The sequence below is a fragment of the Macrobrachium rosenbergii genome, chromosome 8 (assembly GCF_040412425.1).
Source record: "Macrobrachium rosenbergii isolate ZJJX-2024 chromosome 8, ASM4041242v1, whole genome shotgun sequence".
NCBI classification, from domain to species: Eukaryota; Metazoa; Arthropoda; class Malacostraca; order Decapoda; family Palaemonidae; genus Macrobrachium; species Macrobrachium rosenbergii.
The window spans coordinates 26,600,012-26,624,775 of NC_089748.1; the positions used below are offsets into that span (position 1 = coordinate 26,600,012).

Genomic DNA, 24,764 nt, shown 5'->3' on the forward strand with positions numbered 1-24,764 from the left:
ATTGAAATTAATTCTATTTCTTTCTCTACTACATTACAGATGTAAAAAAAAAATGGTGAGGTGGCTTGGAAAAGGTTCCATATGTTGCAATACACACACACACACACACACACACACACACACACTCCAAACCAACAATCATTTATATATGTGCTGTGTTACATAATCTACAATATTTGTTGTCCAAGAATTTTCAAAACTTAGGTGACAGCTATCCTGTTTTTGGTGTTCATTAGATTTTCTTTATAAGATTTGTCCTTTGGAGCTAAATGGCCTTAATGCTTCAGGCTTTCTCTGAAAAGGTTGCCTTTTAGTCACTAAGAATACTTGTCTAACAAATCCATAGGGAATCCTTCTTTTGCCTGACTTACTGATAAAGAGGTTTCAGAACTCTTATTCCAAGAGAGAGAGAGAGAGAGAGAGAGAGAGAGAGAGAGAGAGAGAGAGAGAGAGAGAGAGAGAGAGAGAGATTGGCCAACAATCTTCAGGCATTTGAAAACTACAAAACACGACCACCCTTAACACAAGTCACTCCGGTGACAGTAAAGCAAAAGAATTCAGCAGCAATATTCTTACCTTTTCAACTCTGTTAAAGCAATCATTATAATCAGAGATGTAGAATATACAAAGTTTCATGGACACTTTATCCTAAATAGATCTTATGTTTTGAGTCTTTAAGATCCTATTTTCACGTTGACTGGTAACATTCTATTCCATGAAAAATTGTACTCTCAATTTTCAGTGGATTGTGTATGCAAAGTATCCGAAACGTCAAAGTATCTGAAAGATTGGACAAATTTATATCATGTTTTGAGTTTCGTGAATTTGTTCGTTAAGCTGGTGTGGTAATTGAAATGGAAAATGAAATTTGATATACAGTCCATCATCAGTCTTCTAAATGGAAAATTGTTATTTATATGCCAGTATTCAATGGTCATAAAAGATATACATAAAACTTGAACAACACCATTTGTAGGAAATGTAAATGCTTTATGGCCTATGTTATTGGTGTTGCTACTAATGCCTATCATTCCTCTCTTTAAACAAGGAAGGTGAATAATATAACTTTTTATTCCAGATACCAACCTGAAGCACATTCAGAATGAAAGTGCAATCTCAGTACAAAAAACGAAAAGCTATAAACCACAGTGATGTATTTGGAATAGCCGCCATAAAAATGCTGGGATCGCTCCAATTTGTTACCGAAATCAATTTTGCTGCTGATGACAGCGATCAAACAAAATATTAAAGCGATTAATAATGTCCAATGAAATATTCAGTCTAATAAGTTTATGTTCACAAACAGCATTGTATGTTTAATTTATCAATAGAACTGCTTAATTAACAATGAATCAATCAACGCCGAGTTAACAATGGCATTGGCCATAAACTGATGCATTAACCCATATTTCATTTAGCTTTCATATCATTTGGATCGTAATTTTATGTAAGTCTGAATAAATATGGCTCCTAAAAACAGTGTAACTTTAATATCATCATGTGTCACTTCGATTAATGAAGTAATTTTCTTTTTACCAAGCATTAAGTATTTATACGAATTTTCGTTTGTATAGGTAATAAAAGAGAAATTCGCCTACATTTTATTCTTTTTAAAACTGAAATACAAAAGCCTGCACGCACACCTAAACTCACTGACCACAGTAAGAGCATTGACTGGAAGCGATCGTTATTATTTAACGAGTTTTCGGTACAGAGAGTTTCTTGTTCACTTCACCTGCTGAATTTAATAAAATATAGGAACCACACACACACACACACACACACACACACACACACACACACACACACACACCTAATTGAGTTCTGAATTGAATGCAAATAAATAAATGAATAAATGTTCCGAAAACAAGGTGTTTGCCAATGGAGCAATTATGCAGATTTAATAAGGAAAACCACTCTAATGCTCCTAGTCTGAATTTCCTGCTTTCATACAACAACGATTTCCGTGTGTTGCAGAATGCAATATTCCACTTGTTACATACCTCGTGCTTTATGAACGATGGCTTCTCCATGCATAATTAAGATTCTCTTGTGATATGAAGGGCCACATCTCATCTTGACTATAATCTAGACGAGGTTATTCTTCTTGAATACTATTCTTTGGACCAAATTGAGGACTTGACCTAAGCTTCAGACCTTCGCCTTTAAGGCACAATCTCCAAGTAATGAACGCGTGGATGCCTTTCGCAACTCGTAATCATTGTATAAGTTTCAAAGCGTTATCTTCTGTCTCATTTTAATAATTCTAGGGGGAATTCCCGGATCTATATCTCACGAAGCCATCTTTTTATGATAAATCCATCAACTCTTGTTGACAGCCAACATTGGTCCTTTCTATTTAAAACTGATAAACCAAATGGAAAATACGGCGTCTGAGAGATACGCTCAAGCGAAAACTTAAGGGGGAAAAAAGTAAGTCAAGCACATTCTTCAGACGACAAGTACTTAAAAGTATAAAGACAGATTTATGTAAATTAGTTATCCACGAATTTCAGAAGGAAAAGTATATCTTAGTTTAACCAGACCACTGAGCTGGTTAACAGTTCTCCTAGGGCTGACCCGAACGATTAGATTTATTTTACGTGGCTAAGAACCAACTGGTTACCTAGCAACTGGACCTAAAGCTTATTGTGGAATCCGAACCACATTATGACGAGAAATGAATTTCTATCACCAGAAATAAATTCCTCTAATTCTTCATTGGCCGCTCGGAGAGTCGAACGCTGGGCCAACAGCGTGCTAGCCAAAAGCTCTATCCACCCTTCCAATGAAGAACTAATTTTCATAGAAAGGAATTCCCTTTAAGTGTTCGTAGAGCAAATCTTCATTACCCCTTTAAAAAAAAAAGTCGGGATAACAGTCTTAACTAAAAAAAAAAAAAAAAATAAGCTTATATTTCCGTATAAATCGTTATTTCCTTAAAATTTGGGAAAGTTTTACTGCCCCAAGTGCACTTCTCCTAGAGACATTGGAGGACTTCAGAATAGACAGAATTTCTATGACTTAAACGGTAAAGTCAGAATTACAACTGATCTCTCTTAAAAATGCTATTTTCATACATTGCACCGTCAGTGCAAAATGGGTAATAGTTTTTTACAAGATGTTTAATAATCAAAAGAGAAAAAGGCCACCCCTTTCCTATCTCGCAAACTTACACGAAAAGTTTGTGGCAGGTAAAAATTAACCGAAAAAAGTCCGGAAAATCTCTGCGTCCAATTTATGAAACCTACTTTTGTTTGGATTACTGCAAAGTTCATATAACTATATGTGAGAATTTTGCCCATAATACCTCCTGTCACAGTATGAAGTAGGTATATCATAAGATATAAAACTCTCACGCTATTTACATTTGTTAATTCCTTTGTCCCTATATTTACAGCAAAAAAAGGACAATTATAATTTCAAATTGTGTAGGTTAGTTGACATATTTCAATTGATTGTCTAGTTTAGAGCAGGTATTTTGTCTATTTGAAATAAGATCTATTGTGTGGTGTGTGTGTGTGTACGAGAGAGAGAGAGAGAGAGAGAGAGAGAGAGAGAGAGAGAGAGAGAGAGAGAGAGAGAGATTGTAGCACTGGAACTGATGTTCCGAAATAATTCAAGAGTGTAAGATGATGTTAATATTGTGCAAGGGCATCATGGAAAGTACTGAGACATCCTCCAACTTTTAAAGCGAGTCCTGACTTGACTTAAGCCGGCATTAGTATATCAGCACCATCTAACAATGGTTAGCAACTGTTAAACGTCTAGGTACTCTGTATTAGTTTGCGATTTTCACTACGTTCACAAACAAATTCTGTATTGTGATTCTTTTAGACGAGGAGGGCAAAATCCAGTTAGTCTTTGAAACATGTACTTTCTCAATAAACCTTTTTTACCTGTGAATTTTGCCCGTTATAAGGTAGTCCTATATCCAGGTGGTTACAGTGTTTTTAGGGGATCCTGCCCAGCCCGTGTTGTCGTTCCCATGGTAACCAGTGGTTACTAGTTATAGAGAGAGAGAGAGAGAGAGAGAGAGAGAGAGAGAGAGAGAGAGAGAGAGAGAGAGAGACTACCCTTAACCCTTCTCCCTTACCCGTAAAGATTGGAAATTTTTTAATACCTTCAGCAAGGGAAAACTACAGTAATACGAATTATATGAATAGAGCATTAGGAAAGAGTAGTGTTGGTACGGAAGGTGAATATAGACTACAGCAGACTGGACAAAGTAAGATGATTGTGAAGAGGGACGATTTTCCCGCTGACTTATTTGAAAGAATTATGAAAGATTATGATGTTCACGTCTTTTCAATTGAATATAGTCTCTGTTACTACTCCCGGAAGTTAACAGGGAAGTAAACAGGGTTTAAGACCGCCCTTATGGCACTCAGGAGGCCAATTCCGTCTCTTCCATGGTCAGAAGGGTCAAATTTGTTTCATATCACAGGGGCCCGAGAAAGGAGTCACCCGTAGGGGGGCAGTGCCACCAGTGCACCTCACGCGGTCCACTGTAGGCATTACTAAAGGTTCTTTGCAGCATCCCTTCGGCCCCTACACTGTAAAAAGTTCAAGGTACAGAAAGGGTATAACGATGGAGCTGAGGTATATATACAAGGTAAAAACACCCCAAGGCTCAAAAATACCCCTCTGCATCAGGAGGCAGGGTATTTTTTGTGAATAATATACCCTCTATTACACTTTGTCTCAAAATGGGCTTGGTAAGTTTATGTGATCATGTCATGAAATGAACTTTTACTCTGTATTAAATCACCACATTGTTACACTGATAGTGTAATGCACCAAAAAAGTTACTAAAAACATATTGGTTTTGAGTTATGGATAGTTTTGAAGCAAGTTCCTACTACAAAATGCAGTACTTGGCAATTTACGTTGTTGCCACGAGTCCCTTGATTACACAACCGCAGTTATAATATATACATCCATATATATACATATATATATATATATATATATATATATATATATATATATATATATATATATATATATATATATATATGTGTGTGTGTGTGTGTGTGTGTGTGTGTGTGTGTGTGTGTGTGTGTGTTACACAGACATACGCATATGGCAGTGTAATATGTTCGTTGTCCCGTAATTGCGCATGTTGCTGCGCGCCGCGACTCGGGAGCCCGGGAAATTTCAATGGTGTGCTATGCAGTGTAGATAAGGTGTTGTGTGATGTAACGCTGTTTTAATTGTGGCCTCTAAGCAGTAATTAATCGTTATCAGGAATATAATATCTACATCGTGAGAAATTACTCTCACAAAGATTTTTTCGATATTTTGTGTATTCACTTGTTTCCATATTATCCATCTCTTTCTATAGAGTTATTAGTAGCTAATGTCAGTGAAATCTTCCCACCTGCCCAGTTAAGGCGCTGTCACACTATATAGCAATATTTCCGTTGACTTTTGAATTTGACGTCAACTTTTAATGTTTTGACGACGACTTTTTAGTGTCGTCGTCACGAATTTTGAAAGCGATAACGATCGAATTCAACCCGCCTCTCCCTCTACCCTACTCTACCGTCGACTTTATCGTTTGTTTACATCTGGGAGGGAAGGAGGGCGCGCATTTCAAGGCACCAAGAGAAAGATGGAGGGCTTGGTACAGTGGACAAGGTCATCAGAGCAGTTTTTGGTAGAAGATTTGAGGGGGAGACGGTGCAAGCATGATAGTTCTATGAAAAAAGGTCTCAAGATGAAGAATTATGAAGAAATCACCAAGCGACTCGGGAAAAGTTTCCGGAACTTGCTGACCTTCATACAGGTAAGTCTGCTGCTACTCTATATCTGGAATATCAGATTGTCTTATAGCCTAGGTCTACTCTCGTTATGCTATCATGTGTGAATTATCAAATTACATAAACACAAATCTGTGATATTTTAGTGCTTCTCTAGCTTCATTTAGGCTAGTAGCTATACTAGGCAACAGAACCTGACTGGGTAGGCTACAGAACCTGACTCTGGCTAGGCTACAGAACCTGACTCTGACTAGGCTACAGAACCTGACTGGCTAGGCTACAGAACCTGACTCAGGTTGTGTAAATAAAGTTAGGACTATTCTATTTTTCAGCGGCAATGCTATGCCTACACCTACACCTATATAGGCTGGTCTAGAAGGAAGCTATTCCTAGCCTAGTTTGAACTACTGCCGACTGTATACTAATTAGCCTAGAGAGCTTGGGTCATCCTAACCTAATTTTTCACATTTCACCTAAGATTTTAAATGTGTAGGCAAGTCTGCAACCCATGCCCTGAAAGAGGACATCATGCTAACCTAGCATGAAACATTTAATATATCTAAATAATTTCTGTAAAGATATTTAGTTCATTAGTTAATCATTTTTATATCAAGCTAAATATATGTTTTTCCCCTTTCAGATCAAGTGCGGGCAAAATTTAGTAATTTGAAGGGATACTTCATCCATGAATATAAAAAAATTCAGGCTGCTCCAAGTGGTTCATGTGGTAAACCAAGCTCCAAGTGGGAATTGTTTGATTTGATGTCTTTTTACATGATACAGTGGCTTCACAACCTACATATTCCAGTGACATTAATGAACAAGTAAGAGTATATACATATGTGTATTACATTATTTACATAGCAGTTTAATAATAGGTATAATTACTTGGCATTTAAGAATCAAATTTGCACAATAAACCTGCTGTAGGCCCAGGTAAGCAAAAAGTGTAAGGTTAGGTCAGTAAGGTCAATAGAAAAATCTAATATTTTTAGTTAAGTAAAGGGAATTATGCTTGCCCTTCCATAATCTTAAATTATCAGAATTACTAATGCATCATTACCTAAAACTGATCCATTATACAGCAGTTTATGTTATCAACATATTCATAATAGAGTAATATATATATATTTTTTATTTACAGGTAAATCCTATAGATAATCCTCTAGTTATTGAGGTTACTCAAAACACTTTTGATGAATTTCAAATCGAGAGTCAAGTATGGGTTCTTCAACTCAACCTGTGTCCCCAGCTTTGACCTTTCTAATGGAAGTTCTGATCGGTCTGTTGCACCAGCAACTTCCGCAACTTCATCTCTACAGAACCAAAAAGCAAGTAACAGTAGTAAGAACAGGAAGCTACAAAATTCATTTGAGGAAGAATGCTTGCAAACCCTCAAAGAATTGGGCAACACCAGTACGCCTAACGACCTAGGTTTCAGTGTGGGAAAAACAGTTGAGGTTTGGATAAGGTCCCTACTAGTAAATGGACAAAAGGTTGCAGCAGCTAGGATTTCCCAAGTCGTCCTGGAAACTGAGCGGGAATATGGCTTACCTGATGATAAAGTAGGTTAACAGTAGTTATCAATTTGGTGCTAAATTCTGTCAGTATTTAATCTCTGGTGGTAATTTGAATTTCAAATACATGATCTGTAAGACCTCAGGCTTTCTAGTCTAATCAAGTTCCTGTAGCTGTATACATTTTGTATACAATAAAGTTCAGTCTAATCAAGATTGATGTCATGCAGCTTTAAACATTTTCTATGTAATAAAGTTGATTAAAGCAATTTCAGGGTTTGTTTCTCCAGGTATCGCAGGGTACATATTTAAATTCCACATCGCTTTTCATAACTTTCTTATAAGTACTGAGGAGTAAATAATAGCAATTGAACAAATAATGAATTTTATTTTAAGATTACTGTATATACAAATGCAAATATTCGAAGGCATATGGGAGAAAATGTCCACTAGTGCATATAGGCTCGTTCATCTTGGAGTGGTACTGCCCCTTCATTATTAAAGTAATAATCCATTAATGTGTTCCTTACATTTTGGGCATCACTGGTACTACGTCCGCCATGTCCAGGACTACTATCCAAACCACTGTTTGATAAACCTCTCTTATTTCAGGGGTGCATACAAATTCTTAGATTGTGCACGGATAGAATTATGTAAAACCACTATAGCAAACAAAATGTCCTTTACATTGTTTGGACAAGTTTGGATAGGTTTTGATAACACCTTAAATACTACTGAATGATACCAAAGGCATTTTCTGCTGTGCGCCTTGCTCTTGACAACCTATAATTGAATATAGTTTTTACTTTGTTTAATTCCCTTCCTGGGAAAGGTTTCATCAAATAGGGCTTAATTGGGAATGCCTCATCACCAACAATGACATATGGGCTTTGCTTATCAGTGAAAGGTAAGCAACATTATGATGGGATATTTAAAACTTCACTATCTATTGCTTCCTTTAAGCTACACCTATCCCAAACCCCGCCGTCACTGGCTCTTCCATTAGCACCTATATTTACATACAGGAACTTATAAGATGCATCAACTAATGCCATCATGATCATACTAAAATGACCTTTATAATCATGGAAACCAGCACCAGAATGTGGGGGCTTTGCATTTAGCACCCTTTTCCCATCTAGTGCCCCTATGCAATTTGGAAAATTCCATTGCTGGAAATAATGCAGAGCAATTTCATTCCATTCCTCAGGAGTTGATGGAAGTTTTAAATATTCTGTTTTCATTATGTTGTATATGGCTCTGCATGTCTCTGGTATGAGGGATGAAACCAGATTATGGCTAATCCGAAATTGATACCCAAGGGAAACTTGTGATTCTCCTGAAATGAGAGAAAAATTCCTTAGCAATAGTATAAATATATATATTCCTAATGTACATACTGTAAACCTTGCATTTTTGCCTTGACATATTGTACTACAGCTTATCTGGAATTATCAGTTAATTAATAACCATACTGTCATCAACTATAAAGTTTAAAATATAATAGTGCAACCACAAAATTTACTTTTTTTTTTTATTATAAATTGTGTAAACACGCAATTATTTTTTAATTATGTTACCCAATTAATAGACAGTATAGCTAGGTTAGGTTAGGTGGTTGTTTTGAGATTGGTAATACTTTACTAACCTAGCCTAGGCTACTTTAATGCCTGCCATTAGGTTGCAGTCTAGTCTGGGTAGCCTTATGTACAATTTTATCGAATACCTTAATCTTAATCTTGGCCTTGGCTAACTTATGCCAAGACCAAATTTGTCCTTTCCTCCCCTGAAAATCCAAAAATGTACACCGGCCTAGACTAAGCTTACTTTTTCCTACAAGAATCTATCAAACATGAATAGCAACCCAAAAAAACGAACAGTGTACAGATACAAAATGATCAGCATCTTTCATGCATAACCTAATTAATACACCAAGCCTAGGATATATTAGCCTAGTCTAGGCATAAACAATTCCAAGTAACATAGCCTACCTGTTGCTAAATAACGAAGAGTGAGGGTCAATCGCTGTGCAGCAGACACAGCTTTCCTCATTTTAGTATCAGCTTTTTCAATGTGAGGTGTCACCAGGTTTAACAGATGAGCGAACTGTTCTTTTTCGTCAATCTAATCCAGTTCTTCATGGCGGACGGCGCCGACCCTGACGAAGACGTGGGTGGCGGATGACAGTTCTGGCGGTGTGAAGGTGGCCGACCTCTCGGTGTACGTGCGCTTGCAAGGGGCGAACTTGCTGGCCACGTCGCGGAGTCTCTGCAGTGATGGGATGTGGCGATCTTCTGTCACAAGTCTCGCCCGGGACCAAGAGGGGCTCACCGTAGGTTTTTTCGGCTGCGGATGGGGTGCTGTCGGCTCTGGGGTGGTTCTCAAACCGAGGAGGACCCACGGCAGCTGATGTTTCCAGTCCTCGGCGGTGTAGCGGGCCATGAGGGACGCCTTCAGGGATCGGTGGAACCGCCGACCAGGCCGCTGGCAGCCGGGTTGTATGCCGTGGTGGTGTGGTGCGTGGTCCCCAGCAGCTGAGCCCGGCGACCACAATTCGGACAGGAAGGCGGAACCCCTGTCGGTTGTGATGTGGTCCGGGACGCTGAAGTGGCTAACCCAACTAGAAAGCAGGGCCTCGGCACACGCGCTGGCAGTGGCTTCTTGCATAGGTGTGGCTTCGGGCCACCTTGTCAAGCGGTCTACCACCGTCTGAGGTATCTGGACCCGCCTGACGGGGAAGGGGCCCGATGACGTCGACATGAATGTGGCCGGCGGCGCTCTGGCTGCGGAACTCGCAGATACCCCGCACTGCGCGGTGACGACCCACCTTGCTGGTTTGGCACTGCAGGCACTGTTTCGCCCAGGACGTGGCGTCCTTCTGCACCCCGTGCCAAACACTTTTGAGAGCAGCTTGGCCATGGTTCTGCCAGAGGGATGAGAGGCTGTGAATTATGTCGAATACCTGGCGGCGGCGTGAGGCTGGAACCAAGGGGCGGGGCTGACCCGCACTGATGTCGCAGAGGACACTTGGGCCTCCGGGGGCGAGGGTCACGTCCCGCCACTTAAGGGACGTGATGGCGGTGCGGTAGGCCGGGGTTTCTGGGTCAGCGGCCTGTTCTCTGGCGAGGTCTAGGTAGTTTACTCCGAACTGCACTGTGTTCAACTCGACTCTGGAGAGGGCGTCTGCTACAGGATTTTTCCTGCTGGGGAGGTACATGATGGAGCAGGTGAATTCGGCTATGGCTGAGAGGTGGCGGTGCTGCCTGGAAGACCATGCGTCCCCTTGCTTGGTGAAGGCGTGAACCAATGGCTGGTGTGAAGGGCGTCCCCTCCAGGAGGAACTTGAAGTGCCGGACTGCGCAGTACATCGCGCAGAGTTCCTGTCGAAGGTGCTGTAGCGGGTCTCTGCAGGATTGAATTTCTTGCTGAAGAAGGCGACGGCTGGGCGGCGCCGTTGATGACCTGCTGTAGGACAGCACCACATGCGATGTTACTGGCATCCGTTGTTAGCTGAGAGGTGCCTTGGGATCCAGTATATATATATATATACTGTATATAATATATATATATATATATATATATATATATATATATATATATATATATATATATATATATATATATATATATATATATATATATATATATATATATATATATATATATATTACATAGACATATACATATATAGCAATATATATATATATACTTTTGATTTTCAAGTGCAATAAAAAATAATAAATTGATAAACCAAACTTTTAAAATCATTGACCTTATGATTTTATGTATGCTATAACTACACATAATGGTGTAATGGATTAATATATTAATCATATAATTAATATACACGGGTATATACATCGTATAGAATACCCTGCAAAAGGGTATTCTTTACCTGCAATACACCCCTAAGTAAGGGTATCTCAAGTATATGTTATACCCTTGATAAGGGTATATTGTAAAGGGTATATTATAGTTCTTATATACCCCGATAGGGTATGCTATTTTAACCACTAGAAATACCCTTTTTCTACCCCTTTTATACCCTTAATTTTTTAGAGTGTAGCTGCAACCCTTTCCTTCCTTTTACTGCACCTCCATTTATATTATCTTTCTTCCATCTTGCTATCCACCCTCTCATAGCAATTTCATAATGCAATTGCGAAGTTTTCCTCCTGTTACACCTTTCAAACCTACCTACCTACCCTCAATTTCCTTTCCAGCGCTGAATGGCCTCATAAGTCCCAGTGCTTGGCCTTTGGCCTAAACTGTATATTGCATTCCGAGAAAGGAGTTAAATGAAGTGTGGAAGAATAGGGCACACGCCCGCGAACTGTATTATTAGACAGGAGGAAGCACTTAGCCTCATAGGAGGTATATACTTCTGTCTCTTCTCCCAGAACACCAGCAGAAGGTGATGGATGGATGACATCACTACCAGAACGAAGTCCAAGAACATTTGTTTAGTTAAGATGGTAATTGTTAAAAGACAATAAGTATTAATTAATGGTATGTTAACAACACGTTTGAGTTTGAAAAGTAAAAGACCAATCGCCTCATTTTTATAGCCGTATAGCCCACACTTACATTTATTTAACCTCCTTTTAACCATAATTATGTATTCAGTGTTAATCATTTATTTTCTCTTCATGTAGCTTAGCATTGTAATTCCTCTCTCTTCATACACTCTGTATATAGTCCTGTGTACTCTCTCTTAAGTTTGCTTTTGAGAAGAGTCTAAACCTTGCATATAATTTTAAAATTAATTTTATTTCTAAACCTCCCATAGCAATGGAAGTATCTTGTGAAACGATTTTTTCACAAAAAGGAAAAGAGACAATCAGCGTGCGTGGATATTAAATTGATGGAGAAGGATGAAAACAGAAACGAATCTTATTACTTACTGGTGCTGTGAATTTCGTAAACCTGATAACTGTAAAGGCAGAGCAGTTACTAAGCTTGTAAATGGAAAGTATTCACTAACAAAATTTGTTAAACACAATCACTCTCTGTGCAAGTGGTGCTAGTGCTGCAAAAATCATACACGAGGTGAAAATACAAGCAAAATCAACAAGAGATCGACCGTGTCCAATTATTCAGTCAAATACCGTCTCTGCTCCTCAGAATATTGTCCCATGTCTTCTACCTTCGAAAAATGCGTTAATAAAGAAAGACTATCAAGCGGATTAGGCAGTCTGAGCGTCCATCCGAACCAAGGTCATTAGAAGAAATCAACATCTCACCAGAACTAAAAGTTACATTGAATGGTGATATTTATTTTTTGGCAAGAGATTCTACAGCAGAGGATAACAGACTTTTGGTATTCACTAGAGCTGCAAATTTGTAGAGATTATCAGAAGCTCAATATTGGGTCATGGATGGTACTTTTAAGACAGTTCCTACATTATTTTACCAGCTGTACACAATTCATACACCTTTGGGATATGGAAATCGTAGTGTCTTTCCACCTGTGTATGCTTTAATGACTTGGAAGAGTGAGGAGGTCATGTATAAAAATATACGCTTGTTTCAAGCCAACAGGAAACTGTTTTTTCCATTTAAGACAGAGCTTATGGCGAGAATTCAGTCAACTGGATTATAAATTCGCTACAGCGATGATGAAAACTTTAGTTTAATGGTACGACATTTATTTGCCTTGGCATTTCTTCCATCGAATGAAATTCCGGAAGCTTTCGAAGTTCTAAAATCTTATTTACCTGAAGAAGCGGACGATGTTGTTACATAGTTTGAAATTAACTGCGCAATCGGACGAAATAAGAAGGCATTTGCGTAATAGCGCTTTCGCCCGTGCAACACCATTATTTCCTCCTATTATGTGGTCAGTACACGACTCTACGCAAATATGATTTCCACGCACGCAAGACGCAGTAGCAGCATGGCACAGGAGACTGGAAAACGTCATTGGAAGAGCTCATATTGGTCTTCATAGTATAATTGAAGAGTTACGGAGGAAGGAGCAGCAAGTCAACAACCAAACTGAATCCTGCATACTTCGCGGTAAACAATCACCTGAACAAAAAAGAAAAAAAAAATGATTCGTGAAGAACGGATCACCGAGGTGAACATCAAAATGTTCTAGATTATCTTCGTGGAATAGCACACAATTGATCTCTTTAATCAATTTTGTCATTCTTTTAACAATTGTTAAAATAAACGTTTAAACTCTTAATTATACATTCACATCTGATCCTTCATTTAAATGTGAACCCGTATTTTTAATTATACATTTAATATCCTCATTATTTTGCTTACCCAACAAAATCGTTTCAGACAACAAAATCAAAATATAAGTTTTCTGTCGGGATTTTGAGCTTGTCGGTATGTTGGCCTGTCGGGATTCTGTCCGGTTCATATTATATATATATATATATATATATATATATATATATATATATATATATATATATATATATATATATATATATATATATATTTATATATATATATATATGTATATATATATGACTGAAATATTTTCTGTTGAAACAGAATTCCATCTAATCTTAAGCGCCCATAAAAGCACCAAAATTTTGAGAGGTCCATCGTATTTCCTTGTCTATCAAAGCTGAATATACCATCTGGGTTTTGAGCCGACAATTGCATTTATAAATTATACGTGACAAATTCCAGTTTATTCTGTGATTATGATTACTTATGTGGTTAAAAATAACTGAGCTCTCTTGGCCATACTTAACTGAACTCTGGGGGAGTGATTTACCGACGTAGCATTGGCCGCAGTCGAGGCAAGGGATGTCGTATACGCCTGTGTCTTTGCTTTTACCTACCCAAATACCTTAGCCAAATCCCTGATTAATGTCCAACAAAAGCCAGTCCCCAAAGACACAGGAGTATACGCAATCTCGTACCTCGACCGTGACCAGTGCTACATCGGTTTCACATCGGGTTATTAATGTAAAAATGTGGAAGTGTTAGTGATTGCCATGTTTTCAAAAATGTATCCATTGAATTCTGGATTTTTTTGTCTCTTTCTTGGAACCGGTAACGATCAACAACACTTTTTCGCAATTTTTTTTTTTTATCTTGTTTTACTGAATTAGTTAGTGTCAGCTTCAGATGAAGATTCACAAAACTACTAAGCATACGCACCTCAATTACAAAAGACGATCAAGCACATTGCCCTTGGGTTACTACATTACTAATTGCTTCCCAGTACATACGAGCGGTTCCATTCCTGTTATACCGCCATTGCTGGCGCTTAACATTTATCCCTACAGATATGTAAAGAAGAGTAAACTTCAGACAAATTTCTTCATATAATTTATTAATTTCTAGAATCTGATTCAATCACTAGTCAGATCTACTTCTCCTCTAAGTCAGTTCCTCGTTGGGCGAGTCGGTAGAGTTGTCGGCTAGCACTCGCTAGGCCCGAGTTCGAGTCTCCGGCCGGCTAATGAAGAATTAAAGGAATTTATTTCTGGCGATAGAAATTCATTTCTCGCTATAATGTGGTTCGGATTCCACAATAAGCTGTAGGTCCCGTTGCTAGGTAACCAATAGGTTCTTAGCCACGTACGATAAGTCTAATCCTTCGCGCCAGCCCTAGGAGAGCTGTTAATCAGCTCAGTGGTCTGGTTAAACTAAGATATACTTAACTTTTAACTTCTCCTCTAAGTCTTATTCTCTTTCTATGCCATTCGTTTTCTTGCCATCTCTCTTTTATTCTCCTTAAGAACTTCACCTCAATTGCAATGAAGCTCAGCTGCTTCAGCAAATGGGTGAGGCACGTGCACCTAACGGCATTGGTATTTTCAAGTATCTGTCCCTTTTGTTGGTCTGTTAGGCTCTTTAAGTGAGTTATCCATGAAAAAGATCACAACGTTATATGAATAATAAAATATCTAACCTGTGGAAAAAAATATTTTGATGTTGAATAAGTTGAAGTGAAAGCTGAAGATTGAATTATAGCTGCATTTGCAAGAACTATTTGCGTTTATACTGCTTTTAAGCGCCGTTTAGTTGTAAATAAAATCTAAGAATTATGAATATTGCACAAATATAAGAATATAATTCATTAATACCCTCAAAGTAATTTGAAGAGGAAAATTGAAAAACAAATGTAGTTTAGGGTCTGACGATCAGATGTGAAATAGTTACCGCCTAATTAAAAACAAAAGAAAATATAATGACTGCGGTAAGACTTGTAATACTCATTTAATTCCATGCTATGTAAATATCTTTGCGTGAAAAAATAAAAGAGATTAACGCGGACACATGGAATAGCATTAGAAAAATTCCTATGTAATAACATCACATTATTTCTCGGAAGGATGACCAGCTATAACGACGAAATAAGGGAAACAAAAACATCGGTACTAAATGTTGCAAAATACGAGGACGTGAAATCGTCACAAAACCGAGGAGGTGGGGTGGGGGTGGCTGGTATCCATGCAGCTATCTTATCCACCTTTATGCCACCCATATTGTATTCATCTTCTCTTTTCTTCTCCTTTACCTCTGCCCCGTAATGGGCTAGTGCCGTCAGTGCACCTCACGTGGTGCACCGTAGGCATTACTCAAGGTTCTTTGCAGTGTCCCTTCGGCCCCTAGCTGCAACCCCTTTCATTCCCTTTTCTGTACCTCCTTTCATATTCTTTCCTCCATCTGACTTTCCACCCTCTTTAACAGTTGTTTCACATTGCAGCTGCGAGGTTTTCTTCCTGTTACACCTTTCAAACCTTCTTACTGTCACTTTCCCGTTGGCCTAAATTCTTTAATTCAGTCCTTTACCTTTGAATTCCCTTGTCATTTTCCACCTTCTTTTAGGGGGTGTGAAATTGGTTGCCTCTTCCTGGCGGTGCCTCTGTGGCACTTCTCTTTGATTCGTATCCATTAGACGCCGTGAGATTACCGTAGCCCTTCTTACAAAACGTAGATTTGGGTGTTGTGCCTCCGTCCCTTTTCCTCCCTGACCCACTTCACCTTCCTGGGGAAATTCCTTCCTCAGATTTGCACTTAAGGAGGACGGTATTCATATGATTGCATCGATTATTAGAACAACGTAGTCTGATATAGGATGATTTTGATTCCTGATTTAAAAATGGCGCAGCTTGCTCGGTGCCATTAACAGATGTATTTTTGTAGACTGTTATGTGTGAACAATAATGAGTCATATACGATATTTGGTTCCTTTTTTGTAATTTCTTATTGTATCAATTGTCATTACTTAATTAATATTGCTAGATGTTGAATGATAACGACAACAACAACAACAACAATAATAATAATTGTAACGACCCTAGTGGGCCGTTATGCAGGTTCTTTAACATACTCAGGACGGGGCTGTCATGACTGACGGCAGATGCAACAAACAAAGGAGGAGAAAACAACAAAAACAAAGTAAATGAGCTTAATATTAATTTATTTTTACGAGTATTTACAAGTGAGTCAGGTCTGGTAAAAAGATAAAAACCATAAAAAAAAAAAAAAACAAAAGGCAGCACTAAACAAAATCAAGTTAAATAAACAACCAAAAGGCAGCACTAAACAAAAACAATTAACTTCATAAACAAAAAGTAGCTTTAAAAAAAAAGGCAAAAATAAACAACAGCAGGCAGAAAAAAAAAATACCAAACATACGTCCTCCATCGGGGCACCAAGACAGCCCTCAGCTGTGCAACAGGGACAAGAACCCACCAACCAGAATACCCCGATGGAGACGTCAGGACAGCCTCACGCTGTCATCAAAGATGAGCAGCTCGTGGTCACACGACTACTCATGGTCACACTCCACCTCTACGTCGTGCTCCACTTCGTAGGCGTGCTCCAATTTGCTGCTCAAAAACTCGACCAACGTCGACTCCAAAAACTGCCTGCTGCTGCTGCCACTGCCGCTACTTTCGCTGCCCTACCAGACCCGACTGACGAAAGAAAAACGGCAGCTCACCGACGAGAACATCAAAACAAAAAAAACTTGAAGGTAAGGAGGCAGCAATCCACAAAAGGGAACGAGCGGGGAACCAGCAGTTCCCGCAAAACCATCACTTAACGTGACACCTCCCCACCTAAAAGAAAAAAAAAAAGATTATTTTTTTTTACACTCATGCTCCCCTCCAATGCCGTAACAACCCCGCCAGCCAAAACAGAGCCATCCTGTCACGGTCGCCATTGTAACGACCCGAGTGGGCCGTTATGCAGGTTCTTTAACATACTCAGGACGGGGCTGTCATGACTGATGGCAGATGCAACAAACAAAGGAGGAGAAAACAACAAAAACAAAGTAAATGAGCTTAATATTAATTTATTTTTACGAGTATTTACAAGTGAGTCAGGTCTGGTAAAAAGATAAAAACCATAAGAACAAAAAAAAACAAAAGGCAGCACTAAACAAAATCAAGTTAAATAAACAACCAAAAGGCAGCACTAAACAAAAACAATTAAAATAAACAAAAAGTAGCTTAAAAAAAAGGCAAAAATAAACAAGAGCAGGCAGAAAAAAAACCACCAAACATATGTCCTCCATCGGGGCACCAAGACAGCCCTCAGCTGTGCAACAGGGACAAGAACCCACCAACCAGAATACCCCGATGGAGACGTCAGGACAGCCTCACGCTGTCATCAAAGATGAGCAGCTCGTGGTCACACGACTACTTATGGTCACACTCCACCTCTACGTCGTGCTCCCACTTCGTAGGCGTGCTCCAATTTGCTGCTCAAAACTCGACCAACGTCGACTCCAAAACTGCCTGCTGCTGCTGCCACTGCCGCTACTTTCGCTGCCCTACCAGACCCGACTGACGAAAGAAAAACGGCAGCTCACCGACGAGAACATCAAAACAAAAAAACTTGAAGGTAAGGAGGCAGCAATCCACAAAGGGAACGAGCGGGGAACCAGCAGTTCCGCAAAACCATCACTTAACGTGACATAATAATAATAATAATAATAATAATAATAATAATAATAATAATAATAATAATAATAATAATAATAACACCTTTGACAAGAGTACTGCAGAAGATGGATTTTGGATACCTACGCATGAAAGGGAGGCAACAGAATTAACCATCTGATGTTCATGGACGACATCAAGCTGTTTGGTAAGAGTATCAAAGAAATAGATATCCTAATCCAGACTGTAAGGATTGTATCTGGGGATATCAGGATGGAGTCTGGAATAAAAAAAATGCACCTTGGTCAACATACAAAAAGGCAAAGTGACAAGGACTGAAGGGATAAAACTACCGACGGGAATAATAGGGCAAGATAAAAAACACCAAAAGATGAAGGATACGACGAGGAAAGAATATATGCAGAGGCTTAAGTCGATACTCAAGTCAAAAGTCAACGCCGGAAACGTGACGAATGCCATAAACACGTGGGCAGTACCAGTAATCAGATACAGCGCTGGAACAGCGGTTGGACGAAGGCTGAACTCCCCAGCATAGACCAGAAAACTAGGAAACATAATGACAGTACACAAAGCACTACACCCAAGAGCAAACACAGGCTATACATAACACGAAATGAAGGAGGGAGAGGTCTACTAAGCATAGAGGACTGCGTCAACATCGAGAGCAGAGCACTGGGGCAATACCTGAAAATCAGTGAAGACGAGTGGCCAAGGAGTGCATGGGAGGAAGGACTGATAAAAGTAGACGGAGACCCAGAATTATAGAGACAGGAGAATGAAAAAGAGAACAGAGGAGTGGCACAGCAAACCAATGCACAGACAGTACATGAGAGAGACTAAAGAACCGGCCAGCGATGATACATGGCAGTGGCTACAAAGGGGAGAACCAAGAACGAAACAGAAGGAATGCTAACAGCAGCACAAGATCAGGCCCTAAGAACCAGATATGTCCAAAGAACAGTATATGGAAATAACATCTCACCCATATGCAGGAAGTGCAATATGAAAGACGAGACCATAAGCCACATAGCAAGCGAATGTCCTGCGCTTGCATAGAACAAGTACAAAAAGAGGCATAATTCAGTAGCAAAAGCCCTCCACTGGAGCCTGTGCAAGAAACACCAGCTAGCTTGGTAATAAGTGGTACGAACACCAACCTGAGGGAGTGATAGAAAACGATCAGGCAAAGATCCTTTGGGACTATGGGATCAGAACAGATAGAGTGATATGTGCCAATAGACCAGACATGACGTTGATTGACAAAATCAAGAAGTATCACTCATTGATGTGGCAATACGATGGGACACCAGAGTAGATAAGAAAGAAAGAAAAAAATGATAAGTATCAAGACCTGAAAATAGAAATAAGATGGATATGGAATATGCCAGTGGAAATTGTACCCATAATCATAGGAACACTAGGCACGAGGCCAAGATCCCTGAAAAGGAACCTGGAAAAACTGGATGCCGAAGCAGCTCCAGGACTCATACAGAAGAGCATGCTATTAGAAACAGCGCGCATAGTGAGAAATGTGATGGACTCCTTAGGAGGCAGGATGCAACCCGCAACCCCACACTAGAAATACCACCCAGTCGAGTAGGATGGCTGAGATAGACCAAAACAAAAAAATAATAATAATAATTTATTTCCCAAGAAAGCTTTTCACTTTCAAACTTAAAAACATGAAAGTATATAAGTAAATAAGAAACACTATCCAATTTTTTTTATTCTTTATAAGGAACTTAACTAATTAGGGCAATTAGGGTATAGAAATGCCTGACACTCATTCCCCTAACTTAAGGAACAAATGTTACACTTATTTTCCCTTTGGAACCTTTTTGTGTATGCGAGCGCGTATTAGCACATGAACCCGCGCTCTCGTATTAATAAACAAATATTTATAGCAAAATCCAATGAGCAAAATTTTAGATATAATATCTTTTTGGCCAGGCAAAATCAGACTGAAGATCAGATGATTTCACGAAATAAAATATGTGCAAATTGAAATAAATTTTTATCATGGGACAGTTTATTAATATCAGGTTTAAGCCAAATGGACTCTCAAAATAGTTTGAACTTTTCTGTTTGTACCTCGAGTTTAGTTCTAGTGCCCTCTGTTAGGATAATTCATTTACATGTAAATAACATTCATATGTTACATGAAAATAAACATCAAACAACTCCACTGCAACTTGTCCAGATTTATTAGTATTTTTTCGTACTATTTTATTCTTGCATTATTTTATATATATATATATATATATATATATATATATATATATATATATATATATATATATATATATATATATATATATGTGTGTGTGTGTGTGTGTGTGTGTATGTATATATGTGTGTATGTGTGCGTGTGCGTACTCATATATATATATATATATATATATATATATATATATATATATATATATATATATATATATATAATTATATATATATATATATATATATATATATATATATATACAGTATATATGTTTAGCTATTATATGGGTTATATATATATATATTATATGTATGTATGTATGTATGTATGTAATAGATGTATATTATTATATATATATATATATATATATATATATATATATATATATGTATATATATATATATATATATATATATATATATATATATATATATATATATATATATATATATATATATATATCGAAAGATATATATATATATATATATATATATATATATATATATATATATATATCCGTTTGAGAAGGATAAACGTTATGCATTCTAAAACTGACATTTGGGGACAAGTGTGACCTGTAGCAGAGAGGTTAAATTGCTGACAATACCTCTGCATTCTGGAAGCAAATAAGAAGTAGAAACTGGCTGACTTTCATTCTTTGAAAGTGTTGAAGATGCCGAATCAGCAAATAAATATCTCGTAGTGTTTCACTAAAGTGAGCACGAAGAAGCAATTATGTTGTTTCGAAAAATTACCAGTGAAAACAATAAACTAACGTTATATTAAACAGTTTAACGTAAGCCCAAGTGATATATTGGATAGTAACTGGCGAATATTCATGCAAAATTGCAGTATTATTAAATTTTTTGCTTGCAATATGGCACTGTTGCTAGCAAGATGCCTTGTGTAGGAAAACCAAATAATTATTTGTATATGCGTGAACATCAGTCAGCAAAATATTACTGACCAACGTATAAAAAACCTGCGCCTAGCATTGATTGAGTAATTTCTGAATAGGGTATAATTTTCATAGCAGTTTACCTAAAATAAACGTAAAACTAATCTTTCGAGAGTGATTGTAAATTTTACATAAGATCTGTAGCATAAAAATAAAGCTTCCTTTCGAGTTTTATATTTGGTTCGGTAAATGTGACGTGGCAGACGCACATAGGCTTTTATTTTTATCAGTGTTTTGCTGTTATATCCTACGAATTCTGAGCGTTTAAAAAATTTGTTTGACAATGTGTTTTAATAGGCAGCCTTTTGACTGATAAGCGTTAGAACTTGCTTCCTCTCCCTCTCTCTCATTCTCTCTCCCTCCTGCTCTCATTCTTACTCTGTTTTTTGAACAATCGTAATTTTCATAAGTATAATACTGCCCCTTTTAGAGAATACATATTTTCACTGTTATTACAGTAATTATCTGTCTTGATTAGTGTTACTGTTATCATAATTATAGGTTGAAGTGACGTAAAATCGACTCATTGTCTACCCGGATCCCTTGATAGTTGCTGTGAGATGGAAACCGAACATATGCATTTAAAATTGGTTTTCCGTTGCGAATAAAATAAACAGTCATCTTCAATAAATGAAGTTAAAAAATAGCACATATAATTTCGTATGATTCCAGATTCATTCAAGATTGGAAACCCCTTCTATGCGTGATGTTTGAGAATAAGCGCAAATCAGATATGTTCTTATCTTCCAGGACAGGAAGCTCTCTGGATTATTTCTGATGAGAATTTAATAGAGAATCTCATAACGAATTAAAACATTTCTATAGCAAGGATTGTCAGCTGTGAGTCAAATTACCCCCAGATCTATTGATCTCGAGAAAGTGACCCCGTAAATGTATGTCCCAGATAACAAGAAATGTGAAGTTTTATCAGTCATCATCTCAATTCTCGAATTTCTTCTACTTTTTCTTAGTAACAAAACTCATTACCAAGTGGTGAATGAGAGAGAGAGAGAGAAATGCGATGGCATTCACAGCTTTGTGAATAATGTATAATAGTTTACGTTGCACTTTAGGACAGACAGCTAAGTCTAAGAAAGTGCAACGGTCTACTAGAATGGTAGTCATATTGACACTAAAGTTCTTCAGACAAAACGACATTTTCTGACTAGAAAGTTTTCACTAACGGGAGCAAATCCTCTCATTTATAACCTCCCAGGGTGCCCAACTATCCTTCGATGACTTTTAGTTCAAGGAAATCGCCAACAAAGAAGAAATTGCCGAATGAACTACTTCAGAGCCATTTTAAGTACTGTTAAGATCCCAGAGCTCTTCTTTTAAATTTTTTTATTCTTTTTGTAGTTTCCATTAAGGAATAAGCTCGTATTTCATTATTTCACTATAAATAAAAATGCAGAGAAAACATTTTTTTGCAGGATAGTTGGTTTTAAATATACTGCAGTCTTGAAGCAGCCACAGTAAGCAAAAAATCTCCAAAGACAAAAATAATCAAAAGCAATGGCTGCATTGCTCTATATATTATATATATATATATATATATATATATATATATATATATATATATATATATATATATATATATAATTAATATAAGGGTAATTGAATGAAATGCTACCAATTGACATACTGCTGGGTTGGAAAGCTGGGTAAATTATCAGTGGCATATTAGGCGGCAGCTAATAATAAAATTGGGTATTGCATAGTCTTATGCTGTGGTTTTCATAATGCAGTAATCTCCCGTGTGTATGTGTGAATTGTTGTATAACTATGATTTTGTGTTCAGATATGCGTATACCATAAAAAGAGTTAGCGTAGGTAAAATGATTAAACGCTGTATGTCTTGAGACGCTGTATAGTTAGAGAGGATGTGAGTGGCGCTAAGAGAGAGAGAACCATTGTTCGTTTTATAGGGACGCGTTTGTTTAGTCAGTTTCAAAACTTGCTGAGACTATCATCTTCTCCATTAGTGGACAAGGCACTATGGGCTGCGATCAAAAAATTGGGGTGGAAAGATTCCATTACAAAAGTTGCTAATGTCGTTTCAGGAATGTTATTAGAAGCGATGTTTTCCATTCTTATTATAATAATTAGAGATTCTCTTGTTTGAAACTATGTAATGATAAATATTAGTGTTAACTGTAATTCCACTTTGTCTCTAATTATAATTTTAAAGAGTTTTAAAATAAAAACATCGTCTGGGACCTGTTCTTTCCACCCATAGACTGCCCTCTGCATCTAAAAGGGCATTCACACTCAGAGACCAAAAAGCGTTGTGGAAAGGAGCTGCGTTTTTCCGCTCCGTTCTCTCTCTCTCTCTCTCTCTCTCTCGCTTGCTCTCAGGATTACGAATGTCCCGTTTTAATGTAATTGATATTTTGGTAGACGATGGTCACTCATATTCTTTAACTGATTAATTCCTTAGTAAATGTGTCTGAGTTATCTGAACAGTGTATTTTATTAAGTGTGTGTGTAACGGCGCCTGAGTAAAAACACGAAGCAATTTGGTACCAAGGTATGGTAACATAATTACTGGTTTTAGTGCACTAAAATAATATCTGCAGTGGTTATATGTAAAGATACCTTTTCACTTTTTTAATATTTTTTGTGTTATATGTATTATGCTTTATCTTTTGAAGAATTTTTCTTTTATACATATATGTGATGTTTTGCTATTGCCTTAATTTTTGCTTTACATTTTTTTGATATTTAATCTTTTTAGAGTATATTTCTGTGTCTTTTGTATCCACATTTTTATATGATTGATTTAATTTTGCCTTATTTTGTTTAATACGTGGGAATTAATTTACTTGAGTATATTTCCTTTCAATCAAGTTTTGTTATTTAACAATATAAATCTTTCTTGAATAATTTTTGATTAATTAATAAGTTAATTTTGATTTAATTTTGACTGATGATTAATTCAGATTTAATCCAATTTTTCAAGTAATAATAAATTTCCTGAGACTGTTAATGTCATGTATAATCTTTGAATTTAGAAATAAATTTTTGTATTTAATTTATTATATCAGAGTTTCATTCATTGACCCACCAGTAATTTTGATTTGAATTAGGGATAGAGTGGTAAGTGAGATGTTTTCCTTCAAGTAATTGAAGTGAAGCTCGAACCAGGAAATGAAATAAATAGAAATACTTGAACTTTTATAATGTTAATGGAGTGATGCCCTTAGATTTTACCTCACACCTGTTTAACGAACTTTATCTGCTTTCTTTCATGATTGATAAGTTTTATAAGGGATCACTGTTGCCTTTAGAGAAATCAGTCGTCTTTTATGTGTGATGAGGTTCAGGTGTCTGGCTTTTGTTGTAACTATAATTGTTGAATAAATGGTAAGTTTGGTAATCAAATATCAAGCACTTAGATCCCACGTTTTGATT

General features: G+C 37.4%; 1 long non-coding RNA gene across 1 annotated transcript; it reads left to right on the top strand.

The window, feature by feature from the left end:
- Positions 1 to 5,164: 5,164 nt before the first annotated feature.
- Positions 5,165 to 7,446, top strand: LOC136841234 (uncharacterized). Its single transcript, XR_010853842.1, has 3 exons — positions 5,165 to 5,791; positions 6,406 to 6,589; positions 6,910 to 7,446. It is a non-coding gene; the product is annotated as an uncharacterized lncRNA (long non-coding RNA).
- Positions 7,447 to 24,764: the final 17,318 nt, after the last annotated feature.